The sequence below is a fragment of the Mus musculus genome, chromosome 1 (assembly GCF_000001635.26).
Source record: "Mus musculus strain C57BL/6J chromosome 1, GRCm38.p6 C57BL/6J".
NCBI classification, from domain to species: domain Eukaryota; kingdom Metazoa; phylum Chordata; class Mammalia; order Rodentia; family Muridae; genus Mus; species Mus musculus.
In genome coordinates this window covers 128,541,071-128,553,521 of record NC_000067.6, presented here as the reverse complement: position 1 = coordinate 128,553,521, position 12,451 = coordinate 128,541,071, and the positions used below count along the sequence as shown (strand labels likewise).

At 46.6% G+C, this 12,451-nt stretch overlaps 1 long non-coding RNA gene across 1 annotated transcript; it reads right to left on the bottom strand.

Moving 5' to 3' along the window:
- Positions 1-4,115: 4,115 nt before the first annotated feature.
- On the bottom strand, positions 4,116-11,167 carry Gm41950. Its single transcript, XR_878510.1, has 3 exons — positions 11,096-11,167; positions 8,917-8,957; positions 4,116-4,233 (listed from the first exon to the last, which is right to left on the bottom strand). It is a non-coding gene; the product is annotated as a predicted gene, 41950 (long non-coding RNA).
- Positions 11,168-12,451: the final 1,284 nt, after the last annotated feature.

Here is a 12,451-nt window from a genome sequence, read left to right as displayed (position 1 = left end):
GTTTTTGACTGTGCGTGTGTGTGTGTGTGTGTGTGTGTGTGTGTGTGTGTGTGTGTGTGTGCATATGCACATATGTGCATGTGCTTGCAGAGGGCTGAAATTGACTTCTAGTGTCTCACCCAGTCAATCTTTATATTTATTGAGGTAGGGTCTCTCGCTGAGCCCAGAACTAAACAGTTCTGGTTGGTCTGGCTCTCTTGTCCTGAGTAGCCCCTGTCTCTGCCTTCCAAGTGCTGGTACTACAGGCAGCTGCCATGCCCACCCAGCTCTTATGGCTTTCCCATGGATTCTGGGGATCCAAACTCCAGTCAGCCCTCAGGTTTGCAAGGCAGGTGTTTTATCTACTAAGCTATATTCTCAGCCTGACCTGGGACTTCTAGTTCTTCTCCCAGCACTTCCTATGTGCTAGGATTGCAGATAGGTACCGCCATTCCAGATCCTGCTGTGCTGGGGATCAAACCCAGGGCTGTGTGCTAGAGGAACAGTCTACCAAATGAGCTCTATCTCCAGCTCCTCGGTTCCTATCTCCTAAGGAAAAGGTGATACAGTCCTGCAGATCTATAGGAAGTGCAGTAAGATAAGTGCTCAGATGTGACAAGCAGTGGGGAATTCCATTCCCAGGTTTTCTGTGTATTTGCTGGAAGATCTTAAGTGAAGGGTGTCAACCCCTCAGAAACTCAGTTCTTACAGTTAACTGGGGATAATAAGACTGTAGGGTGTGGTGGGGATCAAAAGAGGGCACACTGCCAGCCTGGCATAGGACAGTCAAGTCATAAGTGCCATCTATTATCATTAATAGCAGACATTAGTGAAACCAGCCTTGGAGATATACCTCCATTAGGGTGTAGGCTTAAGGGAGTCTCTGCCTCTAAGACTGGTTTATCATCTGAGAAGTGGTTATGCCTAGTTTCTATGACTCTGGGATAAATTGAGTTTCTGGAAGCAGAGATCCAGGATAACAGAAAGAACTAACTTCTCTCTCTCTCTCTCTCTCTCTCTCTCTCTCTCTCTCTCTGTGTGTGTGTGTGTGTGTATGTGTGTGTGTGTGTGTGTGTCTATGTCTGTGTCTGTGTGTGTGTCTGTGTCTCTGTGTGTGTCTGTGTCTGTGTCTGTGTCTGTGTCTGTGTCTGTGTCTGTGTCTGTGTCTGTGTCTCCATCCTAGGAGGGGATAAAAGCACAAGAGGGGCTGGAGGGAGTCTCCAATAAACATTACTGACTACTGGCGACTTGTTCTCTTCTACAGACTAGCATCTGCCAGAACTGCCCACTTAACTCCCAGAGCCTGACTGATAAGTCCAAGCTGCAGCTGCCAGGCCGGCAGTGGTCTGCTTAGAACTTCAAATGAATGTTCCCAAACCCGCCCACTTTCTCCACATAGTGCTTCCCGATAAGTCTCCCTTGCTCCCGATAAACGCTTTGAAGCACAGCTTGTCTGTTAACAAGTGGCTTTTGACTGGGCTGGAGTTTGATCTTTATTTTGCTCTTCTTCATCAGACTCCTTTAAATGGGTTCTTTCACACTCCTCAGACCAGCCTAAAGGAAACCCCATGAGACAATGGCCCAATTCTCCCTGGATGCCAGGAGTGAGCTGTCAAAGGGGAACACAGTGCCCTCCTACAGGACGGCAAAGGAACAGAGCCCTGCACAATGAAAAGTGAATTCAGCCAGCTTCACACACAGGCACCCAGTGAGGAGAGCTGAGGTACTGCCAAGGCTGAGGCTCAGGGGCTCCTCATGCAACTTCAGAGAAAACTCATTGCCCCGGACAGCTTCTCCATGAGAGAGAACAAGTTGTCAGGTATCCGAACCCCCAGCACTTCCTTTGGTTTGATCCCAACATAAGCATAAAACCAGATAGGTAGTGAGCATCGGAAGTCTCCACATTTAGGAAGTAGAGGCAAGACAACCGAGATCCAAGGACATCCTGTCCTACAACTGGAGCTCAAGGCCAGTCTTGGCCTTCACAAGACTTTGTCTCACAAACAAAAGAAAAAGAACTCGAGTTAGTTGGCCCAATGTAGTGAATTGATTATAAATGACATAAGCTAATCACGAGAAAGCAAACTCAGTAAAGAATTAGTTGAAGAAACTAAAAAGTTTGTGCATGAGTGCTCAAGGCTTATAACCTTCTTGTGTACTTAAAAGTACATTCAAGAGGAAAGTATTTCTAACAACAATAAACAAACAAACAAACAAAAACTCAGAGGCCACCTTTTGCAGAAGAACAAAGAACCAGCTGCTCTGGTCTGGAGGAGTATTGTCTATTAGAGATTTGGGCTTTTGGGGTTTTGTTTGTTGGTTTTTAAAAACATTCCCTTGTGGGAGATAAGTGTGCGTGTGTGTGTGTGTGTGTGTGTGTGTGTGTGTGTGTGTGTGTGTGTGTGTGTGTGTTTACACCAATGGATAACTTGTGGGAGTCAGTTCTCCTTCTACCTTGTGGGTTCCTAGAATCAAAGTCAGACTGCCAGGCTTTGCAGCAAGCAGCTTTGACCAGTTGAGCCATCTCTCAGAACTTTCTGTTGTCCTTTCCATCTTCCTTCCTTCCTTCCTTCCTTCCTTCCTTCCTTCCTTCCTTCCTTCCTTCCTTCCTCTCTCTTTCTTTCCAATCCCAGCTTGGCCTTAAAGAACACGATCTGTAGCTGAGGATAACCTTGAACTCCTGAGCCTCCCAGCATGCCCTGCCATGCCAACCAGCTAATTCTCTTGCAGCTCACTCCCCGTTCTCAACAAAAGATGGTTATAAATACCAAAGTGTGATCACCCAGATCCCTGACCACCTCCTGCCTGGTGAGGGACTCCTTTTGGTGCTGTCTACCATGGTGAAACACAGCCAAAAGAGCCCTGGCAGAACCAAGCTGACACCAAAGAGACCTCACCAGAACCAAGCAGATACACATGAACCCCTGAAACAATGAGATGCATAAACTTTGTCTACTATAAAGCTAGTTTTTTTGGGGGGGCGGGGGGAGAAGAGTTTATTCGTTTTATAGCTTGTAGCCCATCATCCAGAGATATGAGGACAGAACCTTGAGATAGGAACGGAGGCAGAGGCCATAAGGGAATGCTGCTTTCTGACTTTCTCCTCATGGCCATAAAGCTAGTTGGACTCTAACACTTCACCATAAGAACAAACATCATGGTTGAGTACATCTTCCCTAATTCCGGGATTGATACCTGGGGCCAATGTCTGCAACCAGTGAGGTGGCTCGTAGGGTTAAGGAACTTGCTCCCGAAGCCGGGTAACCTGTGTTCAATCCCAGAACCCACCAGGTAGAAGAAGAGCGCTAACCGCTGTAAATTGTTCTCTGGCCTGTATGTGAGCTCTGTGGCACATGGATGCCTACATGCACACCACAGATATACCTATATACATACATACAAACTGTAACTTAAAGAAAAACACATCAAACCCTAGCTGCAATGCATGTCCCTTGGTTATAAGGAAGGCTGGGGAGGGGGAGAGGAAGGTCTAGGAATCAACTCAGGATTCTCACAGATTAAGATAAGAGAGGATTTAAATGTGTGTGGGGGTGACAGGCGAGAGTCTCATCGCAAACTGAGAATGCAGTGGCTAGCAATTGATAGTGACAGGGGAGATAGAGAAGTCACACAAGGAATGAACTCTGGGAGTCCAGTTCTGAACGCTGGAACAGCACAGAGTCTGTGGCAGGCTTTGCACTTAGCTCTAGCACACAAGGATTAAGCCGTGGCTGGAAGGCATATTGTTTAAGGGACAGAAAAGTAGGTCTAGGGGTAGATGGCTCAGTCAGGGAAGTGCTCTCCTGGCAAGCTTGAGGAACCTATGTTAAAAAAAAAAAAAAAAAGCCAGTTGTGATGGTCGTGGCTTAAAGTGAGAGTACGAGGAAGCAGGGACAGGCAGATCCCTGGGGCTCATGGGTACGCACAGCCAGGCTACTTAAGTTCCAGGCCAGTGAGAAATGTGGTCTTAAAAACCACAGTAGACACACTGTCTGCCGGTCTCTGTCTGTCTCTCTGACTGTCTGTCTGTCTATCTGTCTCTCTCTCTCTCTCTCTCTCTCTCTCTCTCTCTCTCTCTCTCTCTCTCTCTCTCTCTCACACACACACACACACACACACACACGGGGTTGGGGGAGAATGAGGTTTATTTAGCTTGAAATCTGGAATGCTAGACATCCAAGATTGGGCAGTTCCATTGGTTCAGCCTCTGGTGAGAGTCTCCTCAGACTGGATCACATCATAGTGAGTGACATCCTGGCAAGAAAGAGAGAATACGTGTGAATATATGATGAAACAGGAGGCCAGGAAGCCACTGGGGGGTCAGGTTTGTGCTGTCCTAAGAGCCTGCCCTCGGGGCAGCAAACCCCGATACTCTAAACATCTCTTCACAGACCTTTAACTCCACCACACTGAGAACCAAGTTCCATAAACCTTGCTTGGACTAAGCATATCCAAACCACACCAAACACTTTTGTCTCTATTGCTCTTTCTTTCCCTTTAGTGCAAAGTATATAAAATATCATCACAGCATTCTTGTCTATAGTTCAGTAGATGAGCATAGGATAGGGTTTCTAGAACTTTCTCATCTTGAAAATCTGAAGTGCCACACTCTTTAAACAATGACTCACCCTTTTTCTCTTCTCCTCGGTCCCTGGAAACCACCTTCTACTTTCTGTTTCTGTGAATTTGACTGCTTCACGTAGCTCACATAAGCAGCTTCACACACTGTTATGGTTAAAACCACACACACACACACACACACACACACACACACAATGGAGATGTGACTGCAGGGAGACAGGGCCACAGAGAGAAAGTTGGGCTCTCCATGTGATTTTTACAGTGTTAGCAAGGTAGAAGACTACAGTTCTAACAGTTCATCAGCCCACTACAAATGACACTCTAAATGACAACAGTGAGCTTAATGCATACACATGCCTCCAAGCTAAGTCCTTCAGCTACCACTGCTCTAACAAATGGCCACTTCTCAACACCTGATGCTACAAACTCTGGAGCCTCTGTGGAGGAGGTGTAACTCAACCCCTGGAAGTTCCAGACTATGGTCCCGGTCAAGTGCAAGTTGTGTCTTCCTCTAAACACCAGCAAACACAGCTTTCTATAAAGGGGTAGTTAAAAAATAGGAACTTAAAAAAATGCTTTGTGTATATGTGCTCATGTGTGTCAGTGCAAGAATATGCATGCCATGCTGCACGTGTGGAAGCCAGAGGACACCCTTGGGTATAGGTCTTTGCCGTCTACCTGGCTCCAGTGAGGATGCCCCTGTTCTTGTCCATCACTGGGAACACCACAGAGCTGGTTTCTGAGTCTCTGGCAGTTCTCCCCCTCCCCATAGGAGCACTGAGACAATCAACGCACACTGCCACATCTGTTTGTATGTGAGTTCTGGGGGTCCAGGCTCAGGTCCTCACAGTTGTGTGGCAAGTACTTTACCACTGAACCATCTCCCTGGTGCCCCCCCCCCCCGACACAAAACTCTTAAACTCACATGCTGTTCCAACAAAAACAGAAGACTCCAATCATGAAGGCATCTCTCTTTAAAAAAGAAAAATTGTTTTCCATGTTATGTGTGTGTATGTGCTATGTGTACCTGCTCTGTGCACCACACACATACAAGTACCTGCAGAGAGTGTGGGATCCTCTGGAGCGGGAGTTATGGGCAGCTCTGAGATGCTTGTGGTTTGTTTTTTGGATGATTTTTTTTTCTTGAGACACGAACCCCAGTGCTCTTCAGGTAAGTTCTTAATTGTTGGGCCACCTCTCCATCATAGTTCGTCTCTTTTAGCTTGGGAGTTTGAGGAAGGTCAGGATCTCACATAGCCCAGGCTGACCTCAAACTCACTAAATAACTGAAAATGACCTTGAACTCCTGGTCTTCCTGCCTACACCTCCAGAGTACGGAATCACAAGTCCATAGTGCCATTTGTGGGTTATTGTGATACCAGAGATCAAACCCAGGGCCTCATGCATGAGAGGCAAACTCTACCAGCTCAGGCACATCCCTATCCCTCAAATCCTCTTTTAAGGTGAGAGGAATTCTCTTTTTCCAGACTTGTCCAAAGAAAAGGCACTTTTGACAGAAGAGCCCTTTTCCTGACCGCTTGCTTCGCAAAGAACAAAAGATAGAAAGAGATCTTTGTGAAACATTGTGTCCAGGCCTTGCTGCTGATGTTTAACCCATACTTCCTGCGTGTAAAGCCAGCGACTCTGTGAGCACCTCCAACTTGAGTGCAAAGAGAGCCTGTACTCCCTGCAGGGCCCTAATCTTAGGAAGATCTGAGTAAGGAAAGAAAGGGAAAGGGGGCCAAGGTGCTTTCACGCTCATTAGCATTTTCAATTTCCTTTTCCAGCCCTCTTCCTGCTCCCTTCCTCTCACCACAATGAGCTAATTCTTCCTGATCGATGGTGGCTTGTAGATAACCGGCTGGGCTTTCTTGTTCTCATATTCTCCTGTCCATCACACAATGCGTTCCAAATGCAGCTTAGATGGAAGATGGCTGAACCTGAGCATCTTAAATATCCACAGAGCATGTTTCTCTTTCAAGCTGCTTCTTCCTTCAGCTTTCATAAAGGGAGAAGAAACCCTGGCTTCCTCGACCTTATTCTTTAGAGTCACAAAAGGGATACATGAACCATGTGGATGCTGGAGAAATAGTTCAGTTGTTAAAATGAATTGTCCCACAGGCATGAAAACCTAATTTCTGTCATCAGCATCCACATAAGAAGTGTGTGTGTGTGTCTGTGTGTGTGTCTGTGTGTGTGTGTGTGTGTGTGTTGTTGGGGGTGTGTGTGTGTGTGTGTGTGTGTGTGTGTGTGTGTGTGTGTGTGTGTGTCTGTATATGCTTGTAATCCCAGAACAGAAGAAGCTGAGATATGAGGGTCTCTGGGCTCAGGGAGCAGGAAGAGTATGCAAATACAGTAAACTCCAGGTCCAGTGAGGAAACTCTATCTCAAAAGCTAGGTGAAGGGAGCCAGAAAGACAAGTGAGCACTTCATCGTGCTTGATGCTCTTCCGGAAGACCTGAGTTCAGTTCTCAGCACCCACACTGCATGGCTCACAACTCCTGTAACTCCAGCTCCAGGGCTCTGACACCCTCTTCTGGCCTCTTCTGTCTTTCCTTTTACAAAAACATCTGAATCCTCTCTTTAGAGTGATCTTGCATTATTTTGCTGACAAGGCCACAATGGTCACCTATGCCCTCTTCTGGCCTTTTCTGGTTTCTGAACTTATGTGTGCATATCCCCACACACAGATACATACATATACACAATTGAAAATAAAATAAGTCTTAAAAAGGGGCAGAGAACAAAGAGACAGTCATCAGGCCTCTGCATGTACAAACACACAAGAATGCATACAATTAAACACACATACACACACACATTAATTAAATGAAAGAAATAACAAAATCTAAAGAATGTGAACCTTTGGGGCCATGTATGGGCCCATCCTTGTCATGCTGACAGCTCCGAAGACTTTCACAACACGTACCATGGGTGATCAAACTCTAAGCACATCTTTGTTTTTCCTAAATAGCTGCATTATCCGTCTAATGCTAGAGACAGCATCTGCTCTGTGTGTAATTTCCACACTCACTTGGCACCATCAACTGCCTTTGATGACACCAGGGCTGGTGCTTTGTGGTCCCCCCCCCCTTTCCAGCTGCAAGACCCAGATGTCAGGTTCCGGAATGCGTTTTCTCTGGCAGGGGAATATGGCTGGCTTCTTTCTACAGTCCCCACGTAGGTGGCTATTGTGGGCCTGCCAGCAAAATAATGCAAGATCACTCCAAAGACAGGATTCAGATGTTTTTGTAAAAAGGAAAAACAGAGTCCAAATGGGGGGGGGAGATGGGGGGAGGGGAATGGCGAGCAGCACACATTTCTTACGCCTTTAATTATAAGCCAGGCGTGCGGAGCCGAGCAAATTGTGGGGCTCTTCATTCAACATTCAACTGTTGCTGGTTGGGTTTTTTGTTATTGCTTTCTTTTCTTTTCTCTTCTTTTCTTCTCTTTTCTTTTCTTTTCTTTTCTCTTCTTTTCTTTTCTTTCTTTCTTTTTTTTATGGCAGTTTGAGTTTGGGTTATTTATGTATTTATTTTTAAATCTCTCTATTCTGCATCTAAAATCAGCAGCTGGGGGGGGGGATGAAGGGTCTGTTTAAATGAATCACACCTACAAGATAGGATCAGGCCTGATGTGGAATATGCAGCTAAGAGAACAGAAAGGAGGGGAGGAGAGAAGGAGAAAGAGAGGGATCGATAAAGTGCATCAGGGGCAGCTTTTGGGTCGCCTAGATGTTGGGGGGGGTGAGCTCTACCCGCTGTCTTTCCTCCCTCCCTCCCCCTTCCTCCGTCCCTCCTTCCATCCCTCCATCCCATTGGTCAGCCCTTCCTTTCTTCCTTTTCTCATTCATTCTTTCTTTTACTTTCTCTTCTTTAGTTTGTGTCTGTGAGGTTGTGTATGCATGTAGGTGCGCATGAGGTGCGCATGAGTGTACATGCCAGAGGCTGTCATGCTTGAATGCCTTCTCCAGAACCTTCCGCCTCGTCTGTTTTAGACAGGATCTCTCACTGGAAACAGAAACTTGCTAAGTGAGCAACCAGCCCTAAGGAACCGCCTGTCAGCCTTCCAGGCACTGGGGATCACAAGCATGTGTCATGTCACCCTGCCCAGCTTTTTACCAGGGTCCAGGGAATTGAATGGTGTCTTCATGCTTACAGCGCACGCACTTTATACACTGAGCTGTCTGTCTGTCCAGCCCTTGGCTTTCTTTTTAAGCATCCTTTGTGAATGTAGTTCAGTTGGTAGGGTGCTTACCTAGCATGCACAAAGTCCTAGGTTCAAACACCAAAGGAACCAAGAATGTAACCCCAGCACTGGGAGAGTGGGGTCGGAAGGAACAGAAGTGTTTCTTACCTACGAAGAGAACTGGAGTCCAGCCTGGAATACATAAGTCCCTTTCAAAAACAAAAGCAAAAACAAAACCCATGAATGGAAATCAAGCAACAACCTGCCCCACAACCTGTTCTGGCTTAAGCTGAGTCCTGGCTTCAAAGGAACCTTGAAGGAAGTAGAAACTCAAAGAGCTGCCCTGGACTGCCACGGACCGGTGGGAGCCACACTGGACCAGGAGGGGAAAAAAAGCTCAAACACATGGGCCTTGTAGTATTTAATTCTTGTTATTGCTATTTTCCCCTGTCCAAAGCAGCTGGGCTGTGCTAAGGCAGTGGTGTGCAGGGCAGAGTTTGGAGATTTCTCACAAGCAAGTCAATCGACCGAGTGCCTATCCAGCTGTCTCCGACATTCCCAGGCAGACCAAGGGAGCTCACTGAAATAGTGAGAGCATGTCTGCCGGGCCACATTCACACTCCCCAGTGCCGTTAGGAGAATAAAGCATGCGGGCCTAAGGGGACTTGGCTCCCCTGAACTCACCAGGATGTGGCTTTCTGCCTGGCCCGTGTTCACTTAGAACAGAGGTTCTCAACCTTCCTAATGCTGAGACCCTTTAATACAGTCCTCATGCTGTGGTGACCCCAACCATATTATTTTGTTGCTGCAATTTTGCTACTGTCATGAATCATAATATAAATATCTGTGTTTTCTGATGCTCTTAGGTGACCCCTATGAAAGGGTCCGACTGGGGTTGGGACCCACAGGTTGAGAATGGCTGACCTAGGCTGTGTCTCTGTCATCTCATTTGATAGACACCTCCATAACCAAATACCGTGGATGATATCTCTCTCACTATTGAAAAATATATGAGAGTGGGTAATTTTGATCAAAATAGCCTTGTTTGAATCTGTTCTGGAAGCTGGGAAGGTGCTGTCATCTGCCTAGTTCCCAGTAAGGGTATTGTACAGCCTTAACACACGAGAGGGACAAACAGAGAGCCTATAGCAGACAGCAGTAAGAAACCAAAACCCGCTTTATAATAAAGTCTAGCCTCTTAGTGACTAATTCAGTCTCACAAAGGCAAGTGCGTGCCTGTCGTCCCAACACTCAGGAGGCAGAAGCAGGACCAAAAGCCACTCTCAGCTATACAACAAGTTCAAGAACAGCCTTGGGTACATGAAACCCTGTATAAATAAACAAACAAATGGAAATGAAGCATTTATTTATACCCTTTGTAGATATACAGGCAATCCCACTGGCCTGCTCACAGGGACCTAACTGCTGCTTAGGTCCTGCTGTAGCCGAACAAGTGTGCCAGGTGTGTGCTACAGATAAAAGGGTCCCCAACCTCTCTCTCTCTCTCTCTCTCTCTCTCTCTCTCTCTCTCTCTCTCTCTCTCTCTCTCTCTGTCTCTCTCTCTCTGTCTCTTCTCTCTGCCTTTTCTTGTGCCTCCCTCTCTCTGACCCCTCTCTCAGTGTCCCTGTCTCCCTGACTACCTCTATCTTGCTCTCCTCTCTTCCCAATAAACAGCAGATCTGTTGCATGGTGCAAGTTCTCAGGAGTACACCTTGGCACGGCCTACCAACAGTACCCCCCTTGCTACCTTTTTTTTATCCTATTACCCTTCTCTCTCAAAAAAAACAAAAAACAAAAAACAGCAACCCTCAGCAACCAAGCCTCCTGAGTTTGGTGGCAGTGAGCCATTCTCAAATCACAGAAGCATGGTATCTTTTAAACAACAAGAATTTCTCCCACTGTTCAGGGGCCCAGTAAGTCTCTGGTCAGAGAGCCAGAGATGCCGTATCTAGTAATGGCTTAATTCCTAGTCTAGAGGGAGCTGCTTCCTCATAGTAACTTCACAATGGTGAGAAGAGGAAAAAAAAAAAAAAACCACTTTTTTTTTTCTTTTTAAAGATGGAGACTTATGCAGTCAGGCTGATCTCAAAGTTTTTAAATAGCCAAAATTAATCCTGAACGTCTGATCCTCCTGCCTCCACCTGCCAAGTACTGGAATTGCAGACCAGTTTAAACAGTGTGCTAGAGATCAAACACGGGGCTTTATGCACAATAGACAGGTAAGCACTCTGCCAGCTGGGCCGGATCTCCATCCCCAGATGCTGCACCTTCAGTCCTGTTACTCAGGAATCCCAAGAAACTTTTCCAACCTGGTCCTTCTTATGCACACATAGCTTCCTTCACTCACCTTCTTCCATGCTGGTCCTGAAGAGAGACTAAAGGCTCTTACAAGAGAATACAAAATGAGGCATCTTGCCGTATTCCCAGTGTAGCCAGCTACAGTATAACCCAGCTTGCATGTGAGCAATGCGCAGCATCTGGAAAACAGATCAGAGTCACCATGCCTCTGCACAGCTGCCCATAGATGGTGGGTGGCAAGTTCAGTCTGCTGGGTTCGGAAGTCTGGATGATGCTATCTGAGAGCCTTCCTTGATTCTAGATTCTGGAAACATAAATGTTAGGGTAAGGGAGACAGACTCGGTTGCTAAAGGACTTGCTTTCTAAGCATAAAGACCTGAGTTACATCCAGAGAGCTTATATAAAAGTCCACGCTTATAATTCCAGCTCTGAGGAGATGAGAGCCCCAGACAGAGAATCCCTGGAAACTCACCGATTACCCTAGTTTACTTGAAGTTCTGGGCCAAGAAGAGACCCTGTCTCAAGCATAATGTGAGAGGCTCCTGAGGTTCCCCTCTGACCTTCACATATTGTCACCAGCACATACCCACATATGCATGCATGTACACACACAGAGAGGCACACACATCAAAGACAAACTTAACACCAAATGTGTAAAGGACCAATCAGAAAGCACAGCTGACTTGTGCCTCTGTAGCCACTCTCCTGCTGTCCTGGATAACTGTCCTGAGTCTACGAGTATGGGAAGATTTCAAGAAAGCCCTCCCATGAGGAAGACTGTGCAAGTAAGTACAGTTAAAAGTAGGATCTTTAAGGGTCCCCCCAGCAGCTGTCAGTGTTCTCTGAAGCACTGGAAAGCCGAGGTGTCTGACGGGAAACGGGGGAGAGTTGGAAGGGAGTTTGAGATAGACTTGCCTGACAACCATACTTGCAGTTGTTGCTGTGTTGTGTGCCAAATAAATTACTTCTGTTTACTGAACCCTGTCTTTGTGTGTTCTTGTGTGTGCACATCGCATGTACATGGCTGCATGTGGAGGCCGGGAGTCAGTGACAGGTGTCTTCCTCACTCACGCTCCACTTCTAGTTGCTGCTGGTACTGTTGTTGTTGTTGTTGATGATGATGATGATGCAACATGATGTGGGAGTGCTGTTGTTTGTGTTTTAGACTAAAAACCTTGAGCTGAGCCTGGAGCATACTTTGGCTAGGCAGAATGGCCAGGAAGATCCACGGGTCCTGCTGACTGCCTCCCCCGTGCTAGTATTACAGAGGCACAGCTCAAACCCAGCTTTTTACACGGGTGCTGGGGATTGAGCTCAGGTCCTCATGCTCAGACAGCAAGCTTTACTGACTGAGCCAACTCCCCAGCTCCACCATAGATAGATTCCTTTTTCTTTTTCTTTCTAA